At 36.2% G+C, this 24,509-nt stretch overlaps 1 long non-coding RNA gene across 2 annotated transcripts in view; it reads left to right on the forward strand.

Annotated features, from left to right (window-relative positions):
- The window catches only part of LOC145674411 (uncharacterized), a 68,226-nt gene that overhangs the window by 37,967 nt on the left and 5,750 nt on the right, over positions 1 to 24,509 (forward strand). For both annotated transcript variants that reach the window (XR_014128923.1, XR_014128922.1), the window contains one exon: positions 10,011 to 10,362. This is a non-coding gene — a long non-coding RNA (uncharacterized LOC145674411). The remainder of the gene's footprint in view (positions 1 to 10,010; positions 10,363 to 24,509) is intronic.

Consider the following 24,509-nt stretch of genomic DNA (forward strand, 5'->3'; position numbering starts at 1 on the left):
AGTGTCCTTGTATTTTTCCACTAATGAAATTACAATACATTTCTCGTGTTCGGAAATTTTTTTTGCTCGTGGTTTCATTATTTTTTCCTAGATACAATGTATTTCGTATCAATAAAATGAAATAAATGTTCTGAAATTCGTTCTTGAAATACAAAAGCAAAAATAAAATAAAATAAAACAAAATAAAATAAAATAAACTGTGTAGATTAGGAATACAGTTCTTTTTTAATTTTCAGGTAAAGTCTGTTAATTCGCAAAAAGAAATAAGGAGGATATGTAGATAGAAAACCTGCGAGGCTGTAGCTTTACAATAGAAAACCCACTAGCAATAAACTACATATAATGGGCGTTTTTTTTTTTTTTTTTTTTTTTTTTGACAAAATCAGCTCATAGCATTTTCGATAATGTATTTTCTAAACAATTTTCCAGTAAAGGTTAACCTTAGGAGGGCATAAAAGCTATGTCTATAAATACAGTGTTTTCTTGTCAAAATTCCATGCAAACAGCGTAAGACTTATTATCCAGTTATTCATTGTAAAACTTAATATCTAGTCACCCCTCGAGTCTTATCAACCAATTGCCTACAATTGTATAAGACACATACAAACTTAGCTGCATATAGTGAAAGCCACATGTCTCAAAACCACGCACCAAACTTTGCAATCTGCTCGTTACGTGCTATTTTTGAACCTATTAAGGTTTACGCCAAGGTGAAGCTGGAGGGGTTATAGTCGAGGTGCGTCCGTAGGGAACAGGCGAATTTGCGATGGTGGATATACGTGTAACCAAATTAAGGGTTCACTCGAGCAGACCGTTTTACCAAATAGAAAATTCATAGGTAAAATACGACGTGCAATATTTTTCATGAAGCAATGAAAGTGTGAATATAAGTAATTACCATCTATCACAGCATATTGAAATGAATTATTACTGATAAAGAAATTATTGTATGAGTAAGTGTGCTCTTCCACTGTCCTCGTTTATGCATATACCCCGTTGTTGACGCCCTATGGACGCAACCGCTCGCTATCGCTCGGGCCTCCCTACTGCACTCATACTCTAACTCTGTTAGATAGCACTCGTGCTTTTTGGTGGCCACGTAGCACAAGTTATGGTTCGTGTTTTATACACAGTAGTTTTTATGCTGTACGTCCACACTTTATTTATACGGTACTGAGCCATCCTGAAGTCAATCCGCAAGTAGTAATGGAGCACTTCATTTAGTGCATACTCTGCTAAAAGAAATTACAAACCTAACCTGAAAATGTAAAAAAGTGTCAACATTTGGTAGAATCGTCTGCTCGATTAATAAACAAATTAGTTCAAAAAATACGTACCAATCTGTAGTAGGTGATCCCTACAAGCTAGTTTTGCATTATAATTGTATAATTATGAACTATACATTTTAATGCTGTTCCTATAATCACATATTACTTACATGTGTGACAAATGTATTTTGAGAAATTGCACCGGAAAAGAGGAGGTTGATATTTTCCACACTTTTCTTTCCTTATGCACACACCACCATGGCTAATGTGCCTGCTTTCTCGAACAAAATCACGAGCGATCTCTTAAATTGTGCCCTGCTTGGAATCGGAATAAATACAAACTCATGTTGTGTTGGCCACTTAGCACACATTCGTGCGTGGTTTTTGCACTTATTGTATTTATAACATAAGTTTGCAAGCATATTATAAATGTGTATGCAGCTGGTGGACAGGTGATAAACTAAGAATACAGAAGACGTTAGATCATAAGTGGAAAGAATAAATGGTAGCGTTCCTCACCTTTACCTATGCTAACTGGAAATTGTAGGCAATCGCCAATAAGGAAATGGATGTAAAACATTAGAATAACATTTTCACGATGAAATATGTATAACTGTTGAATCAATTTTCCCCATCAGTGGATTCCAGAAGTTTTTTTTATTATTATTATTTATTTTCTAATGGTGTCGAATTTCAGTTACTGGGGATGAAATGTATTAGTAACGAAAATACTGGGAATCCACATTGAACATAGGATATATGGTTCCGAGGGAATTTCATGGTTCTCGGGGAGAAGTTCCCCCCGGCCGATTCCTGAAATCAACACTGGTCCACATAGATCCACATTATATTTGTTCTTTGTTGTAATTTTAGTGTAATCTTAATGCTGCAGTTCTACTCTACGTAGCCATAGTATTAGTATTAGTAGTAGTAGTAGGAACGGGTTAAAAGCCCCGCAGGAGTCAGTTGGGTTCTGTTCTGGACATAAAATGAGGAAATTAAAGACTTGCCCATATTTTTTTATACATTTTACAATCTGTGTATCCGTATAGTAAAACTGCACCGAGAACAAAACCCAACAAACCTCTGCGGGACTTCTAACCCTTTCCTACTACTACTACGGTACTTATACTATGGATCCGTATAGTAAAACTACAGGCTACAATCTAATCTAAAATCTACTATCAATATTGCAACACCAAGTATCACTCATTTATTTTATTACGGGTAGAATTTATTAGACTATTCTTAGTTGTTGTATTCAGTCGAGATGCACACAATCGCGAAAGTCGAAAACCCTGGCACGCGGTATGCTTTCTTCATTTGTTACTTCGTTAAACGAAGGTTAGAGACAAAAGACGACAACCAATCAGAGTCTATTTTACAAATTGACCGAAGTGCAACAAAAGTCCGGGAACCAAGTTTAAACTTGGAAGTTTAATGTTGAACGCGTTTAAGTGAACGCTCGTTTAAACTTCGTTGGTGCACACGGCTGTTAGTCGACATTTAGTAGTGTAAAATTAGTTTAGTAGTTAGTCCATTAAGTAGTGTAAAATGATATTCAAGTCTATTCGAAAATTGGTTTAAAAAATGAAGCATTTCTTAGTTTGGTCAAATTAGTATCACAAGACCCAAAAATGGCCATGTACAAGACGTTAACAAGATCAATTACTATAGTGGAGAAGGTACGCCGGTTAGCGATAGGGCGACGCGGCGCGCTGTCCACGTATTCGTCGCTAGGCTGGACGTTGTTTAACCCTTTTAAGTTTTTTCGGTCGTATTCGACCGATATTGTAGTGTCTTAAAGATTCGATTAAAAGAGAACCAAGAATGCTATTTAGTTCCGGTTTTTTTTTTTTAATTTTCCAAGAGAGGAGACATTCAAGAAAGCCTTGAAAGGGTCTATACGCTTCCAAGCGTCAGAACATAGGGGGGTATGACGTCATCATTTTACAAATTCCCTTTTTTTACTGAGGTCTAACTTCAACATTTTTTGGTGAGCTTCTCTTGAATCCTAGAATCCTAACATTTTCCCTAAACAATCAGTGGACCAATTGGTTTTTATGAGAATTTTTTCGGATCTCTTCGTCAACATAGAAGGGGGGTTCAGAGGGACAAAAGGTAAAAAAGGGATTTTTTGACCAAAAATCCCATTTTCGTGATTCTTGCTCCGCTCGGCTACATGATAGGGACATTTCAGTAGTACTTTATGAAAGCCTACTCGATTCTGAAGAGAACGACGTATGAATCACCATCCTACGATAATTAGGGACGTGTCAGGAAATTTTTGAAGTTTGTATAGTATCCTTGGGAAATTTCGGAAATATTCGCAGAAGAGGAAAATATTTTTCCCGCCCTTAGTATTGAAGATAGGAGATTGGTATGTAGCACAAGTAATTAGTACCATAACTAATATTTTTGAAAGTGATTTCCAGATCTCTATGTTAACCCTGGGCCGCGCCAGAGGGCCCCAAAACGGGGAAAAGGGATTTTTTCTGCAAAAGTCCCTATTTTCTTCACTCGTAACCTCCTTAGGAACGTCCTAGGGACATGCGGGTGATACCATCTATAAGCTTACTCTATTCTAAAGAGAACGACGTATGTATCATCATCCTACGATAATTAGGGACGTGTCAGGAAATTTTTGAAGTTTGTATAGTATCCTTGGGAAATTTCGGAAATATTCGCAGAAGAGGAAAATATTTTTCCCGCCCTTAGTATTGAAGATAGGAGATTGGTATTTGGCACAAGTAATCTATTATATAAAAGAGAACGCACAAATCCTTTGTTAGCTCATCACGCTAATACGGCTGAACCAATTTCTTTCATTTTTGGGGGGTTATTAGGATTTGGACCCTAGATGGTTTTTATCATATCACTTTAATTTTTAATTACCAGTGTCTTGAGATAATTGACCATTCAAGTGTCCATAACGTACAAATCCTTTGTTAGTTCATCATAGGTATAAAAATAAACGTATTTATATGCAACCCGCATGACCGTGTCACTCGGCGGGTTAACATAAATGACAGGCGCTATAATGTTAACATTTACTGCAATTTGAAAGCGAAAAAGTAAAAATTATCTAAGTAACAAAGTTTGTTGCGTTCCGGGGTGACCGCAGCGAAGCGGGGTGAACGCTGCTAGTTAGTACATAAGTAATATTTTCAAAAGTGATTTTTAGATCTCTAGGTTTACCCAGGGCTGTACCAGAGGGCCCCAAAACGGGAAAAAAGGGGTTTTTCAGCAAAAATCCCTATTTACTCAATTTTTCTCTCCTTAGGGACGTCCGAGGGACATGAGGGTAATACAATCTGGAACCCAGCTCTATTCTGAAGAGAATGGTGTATGAATCGTGATCCTACGATAATTAGGGACGTGTCAAGAAATTTTTGAAATTTATATAGGGTATTCTGGGACATTCTGGGAATATTCCCAGAAGAGGAAAATATTTTTCCCTTCCTTAGTGTTGAAGATACGAGATTGGTATTTGGCACAAGCAATTAGTACACTACGTAGTATTTTTGAAAGTGATTTCTGGATCTCTATGTTTACCCAGGGCCGCGTCAGAGGGCTCCAAACCGAAAAAAAGGGATTTTTTCAGCAAAAATCCCTATTTTCATCAATTTTTTTCTCCTTAGGGATATTCGAGGGACATGCGGGTGATACCATCTGAAAGGCTACTCCATTCTGAACAAAACGACGTATGAACCATAATTTTACGATTATTAGGGGCGTGTCAGAAATTTTTTAAATTTGTAGGGTGCATGTTAGGGAAATTTTGGGCGTTTTTTTTATGCTCTCTCAACATGGGTAAAAAAATTTCCCGCCCTTACTATTCAAGACAGGAAATTCGAATTTGTCACAAGTAATTAGTACACTACGTAGTATTTTTCCAAATTTTTGGAGGTTTGTGCGCAGACCCGGTAGAGCCTCAGGGGACCCCAAACTTTGAAGATTTTTTTTTTTTGGTAAAAAAAATCCCGATTTTCCCTCAAATAATTCTCTTCTGGCATATTATAGGGACATGTAAGTAATACTGTTTGAAAGGCTGTTCTATTCTGAGAAAAACGAGGTATAAACCATGATCCTAGGATAAATAGGGATGACGCTGTTGCTGATTATCTGAGACTCAAGAAAAACGCCTAAAAAGGCGAGAATTTAAGAGGGTTAACCAACTGCTAATAGATGGCGTGGAGCGGCTCAGGCCCACAAGTCGGGCCGTTACGCCAAGTATTTGGTGGTACTATAGTTGAGAAATCTGGACGTTAACAGACAGCGAAGGGAATGCACTTAGAATATTCGAAAGGAACATCTTAAGAAAAATATACAGACCAGTAGTACAAGATAGGGTGACCATACGTACCAAATAATTGGGATCTTCGCGTTATGAGAACAAAAATATTGTCCCATTTGATTTTTTTTTAATACAATAAAGACCAATGAGCAGTCGTGCTCAATTGATGAACAATTCAGAGAATAACTTAATATAGTACAGTACCTCTTGTCACTGCCAACACCCAATATAGAAAAAAAAGAAAACAGTTGAGAATGCTCCAAGAGCATTGCCAGAACGAACTTAAAAAGAATGGAGAGATGGAGCGGGAAGGATAACTGTCATTGTTCCTAAATGTAAAAGTAAATCTTTTTATCCGCACCTTCTTCTCTTTCTCTCAAAAATTAGCAAAATATCATCTCTCTATGACTCAGATTCTCGAGATATGAAATCAACTCTTAAATATCTAGAAATTCGAACTTGTTTTGCCAATATCTGGGGAACGGTGGCCAATTGGCCAGTAGACAGTTTATCAGTGCCCACTGGTTACTATTTGGTACCAAGATGTTCACCATCCTCTTAGGTATTGGTCTCACACCAATATGATCTCTGTGTGACTTACGGTTGTCGATTTGGCTCCCTAAATCGGAATGATCTTTTGCCAATATCAAGGTAACCGTAAATCATAGAGAGACGATATTGGTGTTAATATATCCCTAATAGAGTGTTAAACATTTTCGTACTGATATTAATCGGTGGCTACTATCCAAATAGCAACTGGTCAAGCCAGTGGCCAGTTGGAAAGTGGCCACCGGTTACTATTTAGTACCAAAATATTTACCATCCTCTTAGGTATTGAACAACATCAATATTATCTCTCTACAACTTATGTTTCCCGAGCTATGGCTCCTTAAATATTTAGAAATTGGCCTTTTTGGCCAATATCACGGGAACGAAAGTCACTGAGTGATGATATTGGTGTTAATCAATCCCTAAGAGAATGCTAAACATTTTCTTAACGACATTAATTGATGGCCACTATCCAACTGGCAACTGGATTGGCCGTGGCCATCGGTTACTATTTGATCAACATCAATATCCTCTTTCTACAACTAATGTTTCCCGAGCTATGGCTCCTCAAATATCTAGAAATTGGACATTTTTAGCCAATATCACGGGAATGGTAAGTCATAGAGAGATGATATTGGTGTTAGTCAATACCTAAGAGGAAGGTAAACATTTTGGTACTGATATTAATTGGTGGCAACTGGCTATTGGCCAAACCAGTGGCCAGTTGGACAGTGGCCATCGGTTATTATTTGATACCAAAATATTTACCATGCTGTTAGATATTGATCAACATCAATATAATCTCTCTGCCTTATTGTCCCCGAGCTATCTATCTATTAAAATGCTACAACAGGAGTTAAAAGCGCCTGAGCTCCAACCTATAACTTTAGCTTTCAAATATTTCAGTTACGGTTATGTGTGATTTCACGTTTAACAGAGACAAACATTTTAAGTATTTGTACTTTAAATAGTCTAAATTAATAAACTATATCTTTTTCATAAAGTTTATGATATAAAATTATTGTTCAAAGCCTTTGTATTTTAAAAGCCGTCTCTAAAATCAATGCATGTGAATTGTGCTTCCATCTTCCGAGTTCTTTTAAATTATGTTTATATGTTTGTGGTCAATCATTTCGACAATGAAATCTCGGAAACTACAGGCTCTAGAAAGATGACGTTTTCACTGATCGTTTGGAAATTTTGCGTAGATTGTACAGTTCTAATTGAATATTAAAAAAAAACATGTCCATTATTTCTTTATTACATTTTTAGGGTACACTGGAAGCGTTGGAATTAAAAAAAAACTAAAGAATCATATCCTACGCGTTATACATTCCAACAGCACAATGTTGTATATTGGGGTTGTATATGTCTCAGGCGTATGTTTCATGGCCAAATAATAATGAAAAAGGAAGGATAACCATTTCTCGAGTCTAAGATAAATCTTTATTTTTCGTTTTGGCGATTGGACACCATATATAACTGACATTATAATTAATTGTATATGTAATGTATTTGCTTATTACATATTGCATGCAAGAAGAAAGAAAACACTGGTCATACATGAATTAGAAATTTCAACCGGAAGTAGGCTCAAATCTTGCAAACGGTGCGATATATTGAGAAAAAATAATCGAAAAAATAATCGAAAAAATCTCCCCTTTATGGTACCCCTTGCCGATTTTTTAAAATCAAGACGTCTTTCACTTGTGTGTGTAAAGGAACATGTACATATGTTGTGGGGTATGAGAAGGAGATTTATGCTCATATGCGAATGATGCGCTGTGTAGAGAGCGCAGGTTCAGCTAGTGGCTCCTTAAATATCTAGAAATGGGCCATTTTTTGGTCACTATCACGGGAACGGTAAATTACAGAGAGATAACATTGGTGTTAATCAATCCCTGATAGAATATTAAACATTCTGGTATCGATATTAATTGATGGCCACTAGATCGGACAGTGGCCACCGGTTATTATTTGGTACCAAAATATTTACCATTCTGTTATTGATCAACATCAATATCATCTCTCTACAACTTATGGTTCCCAAGCTCTCATATAACCTCGCTGCTGAAAAGGGACGTTAAACTCAAAATCAACTCAACTGAGTTGTGGCTTCTTAAATATCCAGAAATTAGCCATTTTTGGCCAATATCGCGGGAACGGTAAGCCATAGAGAGATGGTATTTGTGTTAATCAATACCTAAGAGGATGGTAACAATTTTGGTACCGATATTAATTGGTGGCCACTGGCCAACTGGGCATTGGCCAAACCAGTGGCAACCGGCTACTGTTTGGTACGAAAATATCTACCATCCTTTCAGATATTGATCAACACCAATATGATCTCTCTATGACTTACGGTTCTGGAGATATGGCTCCTTAAATCTCTAGAAATCGGCCATTTTTTGGCCAATATCTCGGGAACGGTAAGAGTGACGTGAAAAATTTAATCACTTTCTCAGATAGTTTTAGATGCTCTATCGAATGAAGGGCTCAAAATTTAAAAAATCCCAAATAACAGATAGACAAACAGACAAACACAGACATAAAGAATTCAGTAACGAACTTTTTAAGTTCGTTGAAAATCAGTGTTAAGTCTTCACAGTGAAGAGATGATAGGAACAACTTCATTACTGGAAGAATTAAGTGTCTTGTACTCATCTTCTTCAAATTAGGAAGTACAAGGTGTGATCAAAAAATGCGGTGAATAATTTTATTAGACACAAAGTAATAAGCTTACATGGAATTTGATTTAATCTCCTTCAAAGTACTGTCCTTGGCTAGCAATGCAGTGATCCGAACGTTGAAATCATTACTGGAAGGCTTCTTTTGGAATGGCGTTCAGCTGTTCCCTCGTAGCCATTTCAATGTGATGAATGGTGTAAAAGAGTTTTCCTTTAAGCACGGTTAACGTTTGGGAACAGCCAGAAGTCGCATGGTGCTATGTGTGGAGAGCACAGCAACCATAGACAGACAGGAATAGTTTTTGGGCGAAAAGTTCGGGGATCGAAAGCAAGGTGTGGCACGGCGCCGTTTCATGGTGAAGAAGGAAGCCGTTTGCCCATTTAATCAGAGATTAAAATGCTTTTCACGGACTTATACGAGATGTTTAGTTCTTCGGAAAGCTCTCGAATAGTCATTCGCATGTTTAAACAAATGGTTTGTTCCACTTTTTGCACGTTCTCACTTGTTTTTGATGTCAAAGGACGCCTCGATCGTTGCTCGTTTTCAACCGACTCCTTGCCGCTTTTAAATCGTCCATACCACTTATAAACAGTCGTTAATGCCACTGCTTCATCGCCATACACTGATTTAGACGTTTTGTGAGTTTCTTTGGCATTTTTTGTAGCTTAGAACAAAACTTAATGTTGGCGCGTGACACACACTCTTAACACGTCCTCACTGTTCTGCCTCTGGAAGCCAACTAACATGTCACAACTCGTTCAAACTCGACACTGACTGTACCAAAGATTTAGGCTACCGGGCTTACAAGTTGAAATGGATTCAACCTCGATAGATGGCACTGTGCAACTACATTCGCCGTAATTTTTGATCATACCTTGTACAGTTATAGCGACTTTAATAGTTAGTAAACCTGAGTTATTGAATAACCTAGGGACTTTAAGCTAGTATGATTAGAGTAATCAATGCAAGTAAATCGCTTTCAGTAATCAGTGAGCTAATGACATAATTTTAGCAAATATTTTCTTGTCACTACAGAATACCTTAATTTAGTTTTATTGTAATGTATGCCCATATGTAACACTACTTTGTTATGTTTTCCACGTACACAATAAGTGAACAATATACACTGTTTTGTTTCACATTTTTATTTCGTAACAATATTTTATCCTAAAATTTTTAATTTACCATTTTTTCTCTTTTTTTTTTAGCTGTTGAAATTATGGACACACTAGCAGAAGAGGACATGGTGAAAGTCGATATAACTGTAACTTCGGTTAAATGATTTTGAGAGCAAAATTTTATAACATTTGTAAAAGTACCACCACATGTGGTAGGACATGTGGAAAGGTGGAAAGAATGCAGGATGAAGGCGAGCCGAGAAAGATAGAGGAAACCTTAGTAAGAAGTAAAGAAAGACCCAGAAAGAAATGTTTGGAAGATGTGAACGCAGATTTGGAAAATATAAAGATAATTGACAGTTGAAGCATAATGATAGGTGGAGAGAAATGGAGGCTGGTAACAGAAGAGGCTAAGATTTATTCCGGGCTGCAGTATCGAGTGGTATGTAGATAGATATTTGTGAGTTTGGTGGATTTTGTAAGTGCATGTGTATATATTCAGTATTCAAGAGGGTAGAATGGTTAGGTGTATACGATTTTCACATGATATGGTGCTTGTTGCGGAATCAAAAAAAAAAATCAATATTATTATTCAACTTTGCCCTGAAATACGCTATAAGGAAAATCAAAAATAGCAACCAGGGCCGAGAGTTGAATGGTATTAATCAGCTTATGGCGTATGCTCATGATGTACATTTAACAGGGGATGATAGGATAATAATAGAAAGAAATGCAGAGGTCTTATTAAATACTTGCAGGGACATGGGTTTAAAAGTAAACGCAGAGAAAACCAAATACATGAAAGTTTGTCGGGATCGTAATATGGCAAATTGTGGATGCGTTAAAATATCAAATAATACTTTTGATAAAGTGGATACTTTCAAATATCTAGGATCAATATTAACGGGCAAAAGCCATATTTACGAAGAAATTAAATGTCGACTAAAAATAGAGAATTCGTGTTATTACTTAGTTCAAAATCTCTTGTTGTGGCGAATCAAATCTAGCAGGCTCAGGTGGGCAGGTCATGTAGCCAGGGTGGAAGAAAGTAGGAACGCTTTCAAAGTCTTAACTGGAAGACCAATCAGGGAACGACCATTAAGAAGACCTAGTCGAAGATGGGAGGACAATATTAAGATGGGTCTCACAGAAATAGGAATACAAAGTAGAAACTGGATCCAGTTGGCCGGGTCCGTATCTCGAATCTGGGTCCGGGCCTTGGATCTGGATCCGAAATCCTGATCTCAGATCTTGATTCGTATGCAAAGCTACATCTCAAATTGTGATAAACTTGAATATCTAAAACTCATCAAAAGTAATTTCACGAAGTCCTGACTGAAGAAGAAAACAGAAAATTAAGACGAATATTGACTATTCTATTTGTTTCCCTCAGTCTACTCAAAAGATCAAATGCATGCCTTAGTATATATATATATATATATATATATATATATATATACAGGGTGGGCCATTTTAATTAATCCACGGAAATATCTGAAAAATGATAAAACATAGAAGAAATGTTTCAAGTACACGTTATATATTGCTAAGGGGGAAAACCAATTCCGCCAAAAGTACCCCTCCTCGCCCCCCCTAAATGGGGGTAACGGGGGGTAACTTTGAAATGTCAAATAGGAACATGGGTCGAGTAATACTTCGTTCGAAAGGTCTTGAAAAACTAAGTAACGCTGTACCAAAAGATGTTCCATATTGTGCACCGGTTTCAAAATGGCCGCCATAATATGGTTCGGAAACTCCAGTACCCGTAGTGTGAAAACCATGGAAGGTAAATGAATGGAACAAAATTGAAATACGTAAATATCATAGGGCATATCGAATGATGTAATCCCTGTGATTCCAGTGGCCTCTCTGAAGGGGTCTTGTGGGCTAACTTCAAAATTTCAATGTCCGACCGGACAGCGGTTCGGGCGTACGCTTGACCTACCCAATGCTGTTTGGAAGGCAGACTTCATGCATAGAGAATTGGTGCACTAAGTTAACGCAGATGGCCACAGTTACATTTTGATTAACTATTAGCATTCATGTCATATTGTGAGCTTGAGGGACGAAACGGTGTGTACGTGTATCCCCGAAATGCTTTCTGAATAACCAGCATGCATTGCGTAAAAATTTCTATTTTTTTAGTCACTACAGCGTCATCCTTTCAAACAAATGTTTCAACCACACCATACCTATTTGTAAGGTTAGAGTTAATTTACGAATTAAAGTAGAGTCCTCGTTTGAACTTTCACTTTACTTTCCACCCCCTCACATACAGAGCGCAGCGAGAGATTATTTTGCAGGACTTGGATTTCTCTCTATACATTATGGCAACTTTACTCTAATATTTTTATCTCTGTTGTATTATTCTCGAGCCTTGGAACGCCTCCGTGGTTTTCCTATTTAATTTTCGTTATTTTCATTTATGTCTAACCGTATTCATACTATGGGCACTAGACGTTTTCTTAGACACAGTCACCATGTCTTTGCGATCATTTTGAAAACGGTGTCTCAGGTCGAAAACTTTCTTACAGAAGCTGTTTGATATTAATTTGTCTACGTAACGTGATGTTACTCGCTTCAAGCTGCTATTTGAAATTTTCAAGTTGGCCCCGGATACCTTTCAGTTGGACCTTAGAGTCACTCCGACAACACCTCTCGATGTGCCTTACGTCAGTTAGCTACTCCAGTTTTTCTTTTGTTGATTTATCTCCAATCGCTTTCATACTACGGGTACTAAACCTTTTCTCTGACACGGATATTATGTTTCGGCGGCCTTTTCAGAACACTGCCATTTCACATCAATCGTTTTCTCCTGCAATATGTTAGATTTTGCAAGATTTATCGAATGAGGTACCACTCGACTCATGTTACTATTTGAAATTTTGAAGTTAGCCCCCAAGACCCCTTTAGGGAGGCCACTGGGATCACAGGGACCACACCGTTCGATATGCCCTATGATATTTACGTATTTCAATTTTGTTCCATTCATTTACCTTCCATGGTTTTCACACTGGGTACTGGAGTTTCCGAACCATATTATGGCGGCCATTTTGAAACCGGTGCACAATATGGAACATCTTTTGGTACAGCGTTACTTAGTTTTTCAAGACCTTTCGAACGAGGTATTACTCGATCCATGTTCCCATTTGACATTTCAAAGTTACCCCCCGTTACCCCCATTTAGGGGGGGCGAGGAGGGGTACTTTTGGCGGAATTGGTTTCCCCCCTTAGCAATATATAACGTGTACTTGAAACATTTCTTCTATGTTTTATCATTTTTCAGATATTTCCGTGGATTAATTAAAATGGCCCACCCTGTATATATATATATATATAAAATAAATAAAAAAAAAAACTGATTTGATGTAGATGAGTTCGAATGTCGAATCTAGATCTGTACCTGGTTCCAGGTCCGAGCTACATACCTAGAATTTGAAACATCTGCAAGCAGAATACATTTGAAACCGGAATACAAAACTCGAATATTTAAATTCTCCGAGAGAGCTATTTCATTGACAGTAAGAAAACATACAGTTAACACAACTATTGACTAGTTTTCACGTCTATATATCTTACTCAGTCTGCTCAAAATATCAAATGTATACCTTACAAAAAGATTTAATAATTATTGACTAAGTCTCAATATGAGCACCGAGAATAAAGCATGAATTTTGGTACCTGTTATCTAGATTTGAAATTTCGGATTTGTACATAGAATCGGTATGAATACAAGATAAATATTTGAGATCTGGAAACCGAAAGATGTGCTAGTACCAAGATCATAGCCGATATAATGCGAACGGAAGGCTCTTGCACTAATTTCGCACGTACTTCGGGAAGTTTTAGAAACTAAAACAGATATATATATATTTTAGGGGTAAGTCGCGCTTTAGCATGACTTTTCATGAGTGCTGTGTTCACATACGAAAACTGTAGTTGCTATTTGTTTGAAATAAAAGCTTTTTCATTTTTAACAATGAATTTAAAGTTAGGTACTTTCACATTGGAAAAAAAAAAAAAAATAGCAAGGCGCATTCCACTGATTGGGGTGCTAGTTCTTATGGGAGCTTTCTCATTGAACCGGAAGATTTTCTCATGTGGTTATCTTATTATGGTTATCAGATTACCACAGATCACCTTGCGGAAAGGCGTGGTTTATTAGGAGGTCAGCCAAGACTCTTTTCGACTTCGCGTGTAGACTGCTTCTGGTCTCAATTATTCCCAAATAAACATGACTAACCATATATATAGTTAGTTCGAAATGAGTTAAAATATCACTAATTGACCTTAAGGGGATAATCGTGATTTAAATATTCGTAAATCAGAAGAGATGTGAAAGTTAAGCATTAAAATAAATCCGATAATTCTGGAATGAAGAGATTTATGTGCAACCTAAAGATAACAATAAAATTTCTTATGTAACATTTTCAAAGCTAAGATTATCAGTTATTCTTCTTGAGGAGGTTTCCGACAGCGCAGAAAATTATAAATTTAATTTTTATAAGTAATACCTCTGACAGCCGTGCATTTCACATCATCAGCGCCCTTCATCCTGACAAGTGAGCAATTCACTTACCCACGATGACCTGTCAGCCGTTCCAGTAACATCAATATCTCAGTTTGAGTCTGGGAGACCATGGTTCGGTGAACCTTGACTATCACTATCAGCAACTATTAGAGAATCAGAACTTATCTCTGTACTAGATAATGTGGGTAACTATAGGTTTTCGTCTGTAGAAGAGAGCTCTCTCGTGGCTAAGCGGTTAGCGTACGCGCCTTAGGCGGGGGAGACCCGGGTTCGATTCCCGGCGGGAGCTCATGTGGTTCGGATTCCAGGTTAATCAGTAGGTCCACGTCTCATATAGCCTCGCTGCTGAACTGGACGCTAAACTAAAATCAAATCAAAATCAAAAATCGTCTGTAGAAGATTGAGAGTGTATGGTATTACCACAGGAAATACTTGATACATGAGACTTAGATTGTCAGTATTTAGGAGCAACATTTAAGATAGTCAGTTACCTTAAATGTGCTCCCGCTTAGTCGAGAAAACCCGGCAGGCATAGTAGAATGGTCTGCGGCAGTAGACGGTTGATTGTTTGCTGTGAGTGTCGTATTCGAATCCCGCTTCGGTCATGGGTGTTTCAAACTGTCCTCGTTTACTTCTATGTCTGAGTGGTGTCGTAATGGTTACGGTATAAAATTTCGGTGTTTACCTAGTATCGTGAGAATAATTGGGGAGTTATTTGAAGTAAGAGGTAACGGGCTCCAGTCTAGAAAACCGACATTAGGGACTTTGGGTGTCGCTGCGCTGATCACACATCCCCACTTTGAACGTAAGTCCGCTGGCAGGTCCAGATTCCCAGAGACTGTCGCGCCAGGAGTTTAGTTTGTTTTAATTATCTTAACTGCTTTTTTTATTATTAAATTTTATCCAATATTTTCTTTTCAGCTGGCTTGCGAAACTCAACGCTACTTGTTTTCTTTTTAATTCATGTTCATAGTTAGCACATCAGCAATAAAGGAAGTAGGGTTTAATTTCCACTAATTTTTAGAACATTACGTTAATTATTAGCTAAATACGAATAATAATACCGAACGAGCTTAGGCTAGTTGGTAGGAATCTTGCTTCGCAATTGGGTGATACCGGGCTCGAATTTGAAGACTGAGGATTTTCCAGGGTTGTTCCTCAGTTACCCTAGGCAAATGCTAGGTTAGTACCTTAATCTAAGGCTCTAGAGACCTTCCTTCTGCTTCCTTTTCCATTGTTGTTTTCATCTGTTGATTACTACAGTGTAAAGTGGCCTCTAAGGATGTATCTGGTAGCTTATAGTAAATAAAGAATAATGACGTAATATATCTTAATGAAACGTGTGGCTTGATTTAACTGTAGCCTTAGAGTCCGAACAGATAGCTTAAGTTTTAATATCATTTTTCTGACTTTTAAATACTATTTTCATATTGTTTTAGCTTCCAGTTGTCTCATATATGTTCCAACTGGGAATTAAACCTGAGATCACATGAATAAATGCGAATATGTTAAAGATTTTTGAACACTAGTATACAAAATACAAAACACTTCAATGATACGATGCATGAATAAGTTTTGGTTACGTCCTACAATGTATTATTTAAAGAAATCTGGAGGGTGAAGGAAAATAACAGAAATCTCTTTTTTATTTACTCTTTCAACAAACCCCCGACCTCAGAAGGGCAAACCATAAGTTAGGTGATAAAGTCATAATACAACGAACACTTTTATTAATACTAATAATACTACATAACCATATCGCTCTCCTGAAATTCTCGTGTGTACGTAAGTCTTATGTTTTTTGTTGTACCTTCGAAGTGAAAGACATTCATTATTACATTTGTTGATGGTTGGACTCCAGTGAGTCAGAAACTACAATTAATAAAGAGTTTGTTTTGTCTAGTATTCCTGCGATTGGATGACCCTTATCTAAAAAAATCTTTCATTTGTATATGAGAAAATAGTAAAGTTTTATTTTCTAAGAATAAAATATTTTTTTTTTTTTTTTAATGTGAAGCTAATATTAAGTTTTGAAGAGGAACTGAATAGAAGAATTCGTTAACATTTACATCAGTTCTTTCAGATGGTTAAGTTCGATAGACTCTGAAATAGGAAGAAGCATTTTACTGAAGAGATTTCCACAGAAAGTGCAACATGTAAATATTGCAAGGTTAAAATAAAATAAAGAACGAAGGTAGCACAAATGTATTATGGAAACATTTAAAATCATCATCCTACTATAGAACGAAATGAATCGCATATATTAGTGAATCCGAAAAAAGTTTTGAGGAATTTTAGATATTCAAATTTGTTATCACCACAATTTCAGATGAGGCTTGGATACGAATCAAGATCCGAGATTCGAATTTCGGATCTACATCGTAGATCCGGACCCAGATCCGAAATCCGGATCTAAATCCGAGGTCCCAATTTTGGATCCAGAACCGAGATCCGGATCCGAAAATCTTTGGCCATCCCTTTTGTAAACCTGAATCGAAAATAATTATTTCCATCTTAGGTACAAATCTAGATCTTTTGAGGATAATACTAAGTGACTCATGTAAATTCTACCCTTGTAAATTATTCATTGTAGCTTTGGAAAATTCAAGATTACTAATACAATTCCAACTAACCAAAGCAGTATATATATATATTTTAAGATTATATATTTGTGTTACATAGCCGAAACTGTAACACAAATATATAATCTTAAAATATATATACTGCTTTGGTTACTTGGAGTTTCATTAGTAAAATTCTACCCGTTTTTATATTCGATTCCTTGATATTGGTTTGTACATCGAAAATCGTCCAGAAAATTGAAATTTCCCACTCGAAAAAAGGGGAAAGCCCTCCCAGAAGAATTTTAGCTTTTTCTAATTTCGAAACCTTTCTCGTTTCGGTTCGAAAGAAGTGTCGGAAAGGAGCTTTTGTCATTTTCGGTTTTTTCATTGTTTTAAATTATTCCGGTTCAAACTTTCATAAACAAATTCCGAAGGACCCAAAATTCAAATCAACTTTTAGATGAGGTAGAGACTTGTGATCTTTTTTATTCACTTCCTCAAGGTCGGTTTATATGGAACCCCTGAGTTCTGCGGAATACACTTTGAAAAATACTGCTCTAAAGGAAAATGAAACAAATCGTTTTAAATATGTTAGAGTTTTGAAAAGAACAAGTTTGAAAAAGCAATGGAAATGCGCATGAGTGTGTCACCCGGATGCGAATCTATAACTTAAAGAAAACAGCAGGTCATGGTGTTTTAGATGAATGGTTATTGTAAGGGACTTCTACGTGGATGGTCGTAGGTTCGAATCCCGGCCGTTCTTATCTATTTCTTTTAGGTACGCTTATACTGTGCATTCCAGAAGTTCAATTTTGAATTGAATGTAGTCGCAGCTAATATAAGTCGAAATTGTTTTCAAATATATTTGTTATTACATGTTTTTTTTTTTTTTTTTTTTTTTTTTTTTTTTTTTTTTTTTTTTTAACTTGCGATGCTTCAACTTTGATATTAAATCTGAATACCTTAATTTAAGTCATTTCCCTACGTCGTATCATGATAAAGTTTTACACAACGACGACAGTCGGGCGGTAATACAATATTCCAGTGTTACTGTAATATGTTTATAAATCTTTAGGAATTTTTGATTCAGAAAAAAGGTACAGTGAACCGTACTATGCAACATGGACTCCTGGAAGAATTTCAAACGAATTTAGCATACGTATAAATTACCATCTGAAAAATATACTGAGTGGGGCTAGGAAACTGAAACCATTCCTAGGAGGGGAAGGTGTGACATGTAAAAGTAATAGAACACGGAAAGATATTAGTGTCGAATTCATATTTTTCAGGTTCGAAGAGATTAATAGTGACATTGCCTATCTATCTCCGATCTATTTTTGGTGGTTCTTATCACTACCACTAGAAGTGCAAGGCACATGTTTCCAGCGCTGTTATGCTTTCAGGTTCCGTAGTAGGTTTCTACGTTCCTATACCTAGGTAGTACACAATGGAGGCTCGTAGAGTTTAAAATGGGTAGGGAACGTCCAAAGGATCTGCATTTTGGGTTAATGGTAGAGGTCATTTAAGGGAATGTCTACCCATCATCAGAGCCTTCAGAACCTCCATAAGATAACGTGTAAAATTTAATTCATAAATATCTTACAAAATACTGAACTTACAAACTTGCAAGTTTGTACACGAATGCCAATAATCAATACAAGTTAGATGGTTATCTCAATTTTAATGAGTTGGAGTAATTGTAATGCTTACTTCCGTAATGAGGTAATTACTACGGGTGATATTCTTTGAGGAACACATGCTGGGGAGGGATTCATTGTGGAGAGATGCAGAGAAACAAAACTCGTGTCCGCCACCTCCATTTTCATAATCACTTACGCCTTGAGCAACTTCCCTTCCCTCTCCCACCATCCACTTCCCTACTGAGTTTCCACAACTTTACGACGCGTCTACAGATAGCGACGGCAACTAGGCTGTCTGAATTTGGTTTTTCGGCGGAAGCTAATGTGACTCACGTGTCAACAAAATACTCCGTAGAACAAAGATAATGATTTTTGAAACCTCGGTATCGAACGTATGTTTCCGATTGCTTTTTATCTTTTGTTTCTTGGGCGCTAAAAGCACTGTGAACGAAGCAGAGGAGCAGTTTGACCCCTACATTTTCAGACCAATCTTGGAACATTGTATAGTTGGGATTCCGTGCTATATGCTTATCTGTGTTGTGAACAATTCAGGAGATTGGGAGTCTCAAAGAGGGAGAAGATATGGTACTCTCGTCTTAAAAAAAAAAAAAAAAAAAGTATGATGTTTCTATCGTTAGAATGGAAGGTGTGGAGTGCAGGGGAAGAAGAGAGAAATCTCCGTATTGAACTCATATGTAAATCTCTCTCTTACTACCTCTTTACTTACAGGAATGTTGTATCATCCAAATTTAAAGAAAATCTAATGAGATGCCAAATAAAATAATAGAAATTACTGAAATTTAGATAAAAGTCGGTAGAGCTAAGATAAAAAAAAAAATATTTTATATAATTTCTATAATGCCATTCCTGTAAGTGTGAGTTCCTTATTTAAAGTCCTATAGCCCCTTTCGGACTTTCTTTGATATGTGGACTTATGCATGAATTATCTGCCACCTTGGTTTATCAAAGAATAGGTGTGTGATTACCTTACTAGTTTCGAACATCTGAAATTAAAGAGCATGGAACCCAGCAAGCCTGCAAGAAACAAACAAATTATTCTGATACTTACCATACCAGCCGAAATTCTGTTAGGGAAAGTGATAACTCCATGTAGTTTAATAAACAATTTTATTTTTAACACAACACTTAATCACTTAAACCACAGCACTTAATTTATATCGATATACTATATGCTCACAGTTGAAATAAAATAAATAAAAAAAAAACTATCTTATGATTTTTTTATCACTAGTTCATAGTTAATAACATGTATTTGATTGTATCCACTGCACAGTTCATCTTCTGTAATTCCCAGGTAGGTATGTCCGTTACTTCACAGCGTTAATCCCAATTTTAGTGTCTATTCTTTCTTGTTGATAATTTTCTTTTAGGACGGTTTCCATAGCATCCTAACGTAGATTAAGTCCTTGGTGCCTGATTATAACTTTAAGGCCACTACTTTTTAACCACTTCAAACTTGGTTTTAGTTGCACTTCTATACATACATACATACATACATACATATATATATATATTAGTGGTTTGTTGCTGCATACGCAAGATGCGTGAATTTGTTTCCAGTATTGTCAGATTGGATCTCAAAATGCATATAGTCTAGAACATTGAAACAGTTCATTTAACTTATTTTGACCACCAATGATGCAACTTATCGCCCTTAATTAAACTCAACTTGAGTATAGATATATTCACCTATCTTCCATTGCAACTAACTCTGTTGAATATCGTCACACCAGCAGCCACTGCACAGCCCCGATCTAACCGTCAACTCCCCTGTTCTTCCTCAGATTTTCGGTTTTGTAAAAGGGGTTTGACGCACAAGAGTCGTGTCTCGCATCAAAGCTACTGGCTTTTCAATAGAGATAACCTTTTCTATTATCTATCTACCTGCTAACGGAACTTTGCAAGGAAGTATGCCGATTTTTATTTACATTGACTTTATACTCAAATAATTCACTTCTTATAGATTGTCACCTCGTTTCAAATCAAGCACTAAAATCTGCATGCTTTGGCCTTTCGTTAGATACCAAATATGTTATAGTCCCCTTCTGATATAACCTTAAAATTTTGCATTTAAAATAGGCCGGTTAATATGTTTTTCACCACCTGACATTTTCTTTTCTTATGTTTGTCTAGTCACTGGTGCCCTCTAGCGGAAAGAATTCAAAATGTCGCTGACAACCATAAGACTTCGGAGTTTTCTGCTTCCGGGTGACAATTTTACAAATTGTTAACTATAGAATGAAATTAAACATACATCTACTTTACTTACAAGTATATACATATCTTTGCTACTATATATATATATGTGGTATGGAGTTGTCATCCTCTATTAACTTTGAGTCAATTTCTTAGGGTAAGGTTTCCCAGTCTCCGTCTGTCCCCAGCAGAAAGCCAAAACTCCACCCTCCAATACCAGATAGTACTTGTTTTTTTTTTTTGTTTTTTTTTTCTCACGGCTGAAAGAAAGTTTTATGATACGATATACGGAAGGACGGAAAAGGTAAACAAACAATAAGGGTACGCGTAGCTTTCCAAGACATAATTGCCTCTTAAACACAATAATTCGTACATATTTTAATTATTATTATTATTATTTGATATTACAAACTGCTTCATCTGGTAACCCTGGAACGAATTCACAGCCTGTTTTGCTAGATTCGCTACGCCAGCTAGAATTCTTGTGAAATCGGTGGTTATCCCATGATTTTCACACATCTTTGTCCTTCTGTTTTTATATCTATGTGTTAACTTTTGACAATAGACAAATATCCGTCTTTCTGTCGCCTTTTCGGTAGTATTACAACTCAGGGTGTCTTATGGTTTTTTAGTTCTATATAGTATTCTTATAGCTGCTTAACAAAAATAAAACAGTAATTTTTAGTTTCAACTCACAATATAGTTGGGCGCAAGGCTGACCAAGCATAGGTGACTGACCTTGTGGAGCTTAGTTGTCTTCTACAAGTTTGCCTTAAAAATATATCTAACTCACTAGAGTCTATCTTTTTATATACGAAATCCAATATGTATCGTTACATTCTCGATATAAACTTGAATATTACCAATACTTAGGAAATAAAAGTAGATACGATTCTAAGTTAATTAATAATATAAATAATATATGAATATAAAGAAAACCATTTCCATTTTGATATGCAAATTAATAAAAAAGGGCTAAATATACTACTATATAAAATTTATTAATAAAAATAATAAAGACTGCATCTTACATTCCTCCCTTTGAGTTATATATTAATGGAGAGGACAATTAATATATTACTCACAGATACAATACTTAAGAAAGATAATAACTATGTAATGACTAATTGACAAATTAATATTCCTAACTTACTTTCAATAATGGAATTGACAATACATATATATAGCCTACTGACGATACGGAATTCTTGATACATACGATAGTTTTAAGATATGTACATTGATATGGTTATTTCTCTCTCTCTCTCTCTCTCTCTTTTTTTTTTTTTTTTTTTTTTTGTTTTTTTGTTTTTTTAACGGGACAAGAATATCTTATGTCTGTTGCTCGGATGTGTTATCTTCCTTTTTTTGTCTTCTCTCAGATGGTATTTCTTTAAGAGAAATGTATTTCCGGATGTAGCACCCTTTGAATGTGTGAGACGCAAACATCTTTATAACCCTGTATCTCTTAATTGTTTGTCTCAACTTGGTTACGTTGTGCTCCCATTTTTTTAAAAAAATTCTGATTCTTTTTACACTCTTGTATCATTCACGAAAAACTCAATTATATCAAATTTAGAAATGAAAGGTTTATCACTTAGAGACTGTAAGACTTCCAGTGTGGTAGAGGCTTGTTTCTTTGATTTTTCTTTAATTTATTCCACCTATGCTCAACTGAATCTCCCCATTTGGTTACTCAACAACCACCAACGGATGATTATACTCACTAGGCGCTTTCTTGATAATATTAAAAGCTAACCAACGATGAATTTCATTTTGTATCTGATTTTTGTACGTAAGAGGAAATGGATACATGTTTGATTTTATTGGTGTAGAATCTGTAAGTTCTATCTTATGTTCATAATTTTTAATTGTTCCTGGCTTTTCGTCAAAAATGTCTATGTGTTTTATTAACACGGACGCTAATTTACCCCTTTGTTCATCAGTGAGATCTTTATAGCTGTTTACATGTTCATAAATGTCTTTCTTAGTGGCCTTTGTGTTGATTTTCTCCCATTCTTCGGGAGGCAACACTCTTTCTTTCAGTTCTGTGGGATTTGGGAATACTCTTTTACCCAACTGCAGTGTGGGGTCATTATCAAATAGCCTCGCCTTTGAATTCCCCAATCCTACCTTAGGAAACTGTATACTTTCTACATTCTCTCCTATCTTACATTTCTCACTTAACTCACTAATAATGCCACTTTGTAATGATTCCTCTAATTGTCTAAGAACTAAATCATCACTCGATATTTCTTGATCTCTAAAGTTAACTTCAATATAGTGGGGTTTTTGTAATATCAACAGCGCTCTTGAATAATCTAGAATAGCAGCGGATTCTACGAAAAATTGGGATCCTAATATCACATCTTTATTTAATCCTTCTACAATGATGCCAACTATATAATAAGTTTTCCCCTGTAAAATAACCTCAAGAAGAGTTTGACCTTTGACCGTGGCTATTTTCTTACCGAAGGCTGAAGTAACTTTTATGTTATTTGCTTTTAAAAATGGTGGTTGTGTTTGGCTACCTAGTATCGTTTCAAATAAATTGTGATTTATTGCGGATATACTTGCTCCAGAATCTAACAATGCATTTACAGATTGAGCATAAATATTTACATTTATCCCTGGTAAAACTACTACATTGCTTCTCACAACTGGGTCGTCTTTTGTATCTAACAGATTATCAAAAATTCCATTTGCCTCATTAAATGTTTCCCTTTCTAATTCTACCTTTCTACCGTCTTTCAATAACAATGAAATAGTGTCTTTAGTATTACTTTCAAAATTTTGAGTACTATTTATTTCTTCACATTTTACACATTTATTTTCATTATCCTGAATACTTCTAACATATGTTTTATTATCATCTGCCAAGGCAGAACTATTGTTTGCGAGCACACACGGGGTTTTATTCGTCTGTTGGATATCAGATGTTTTATTCACAAGTACTACATCCAACTTTCCCGCTGTATGTGCTGGAAAGCATCAGTTGTTATAGTGAGGACCACCTGTCACATTGGGTGCATTTTGGTTAGTTTGGTAACCTTGTCCTTCACTATTATGATAGGTTTCTAGCAGTTGTATTTTTGCTCCGGAATGTAATTGTTTTGATTTGTACTTCCATTCCGTGTACTGTTATTTCCCCTTCTCGAACCTCGCTGTCCCCTGTGGTTTTGTCTATTTTCAGGTGAAGGGTAGCGCTCATTACGGGGTGATTAACCTCCTTCCCTTCTCCCGTTATGACCTGAATTTGGGCTCTCATTACTATTGCCTCTATTGTCTCTCTGTTGCTGTCCTCGTGTGTGAGGGACATTCCTTCTATTATTCCTACGAGGATGTGTGTCTACCCTTTCAGAGGATATTTGCAACATATTCATATTTCTACGAGGAAATCTATCTCGGTCGTAATGTGTTGCCTGTACTTCGCTCACAATCGCGAGTAAATCTGTAAGAGATTGTGGTTTCGAAGCCACTAAGGTCCTAAATATATATACCGGAAGTTTTCTCGGTAAGAGTTTCAATAAGCAAGATTCGTCTACAGGAGGATCCAATATTGAATTTTGATGTAGAATGTTCAACAGAAAATCAGAAGGATTTTTATGAACCTTCTTGTCGAATTCCTAATGTCAAT

Source organism: Thermobia domestica, chromosome 17 (genome assembly GCF_964235325.1).
Source record: "Thermobia domestica chromosome 17, izTheDome1.hap1.1, whole genome shotgun sequence".
Classification (NCBI taxonomy): Eukaryota; Metazoa; Arthropoda; class Insecta; order Zygentoma; family Lepismatidae; genus Thermobia; species Thermobia domestica.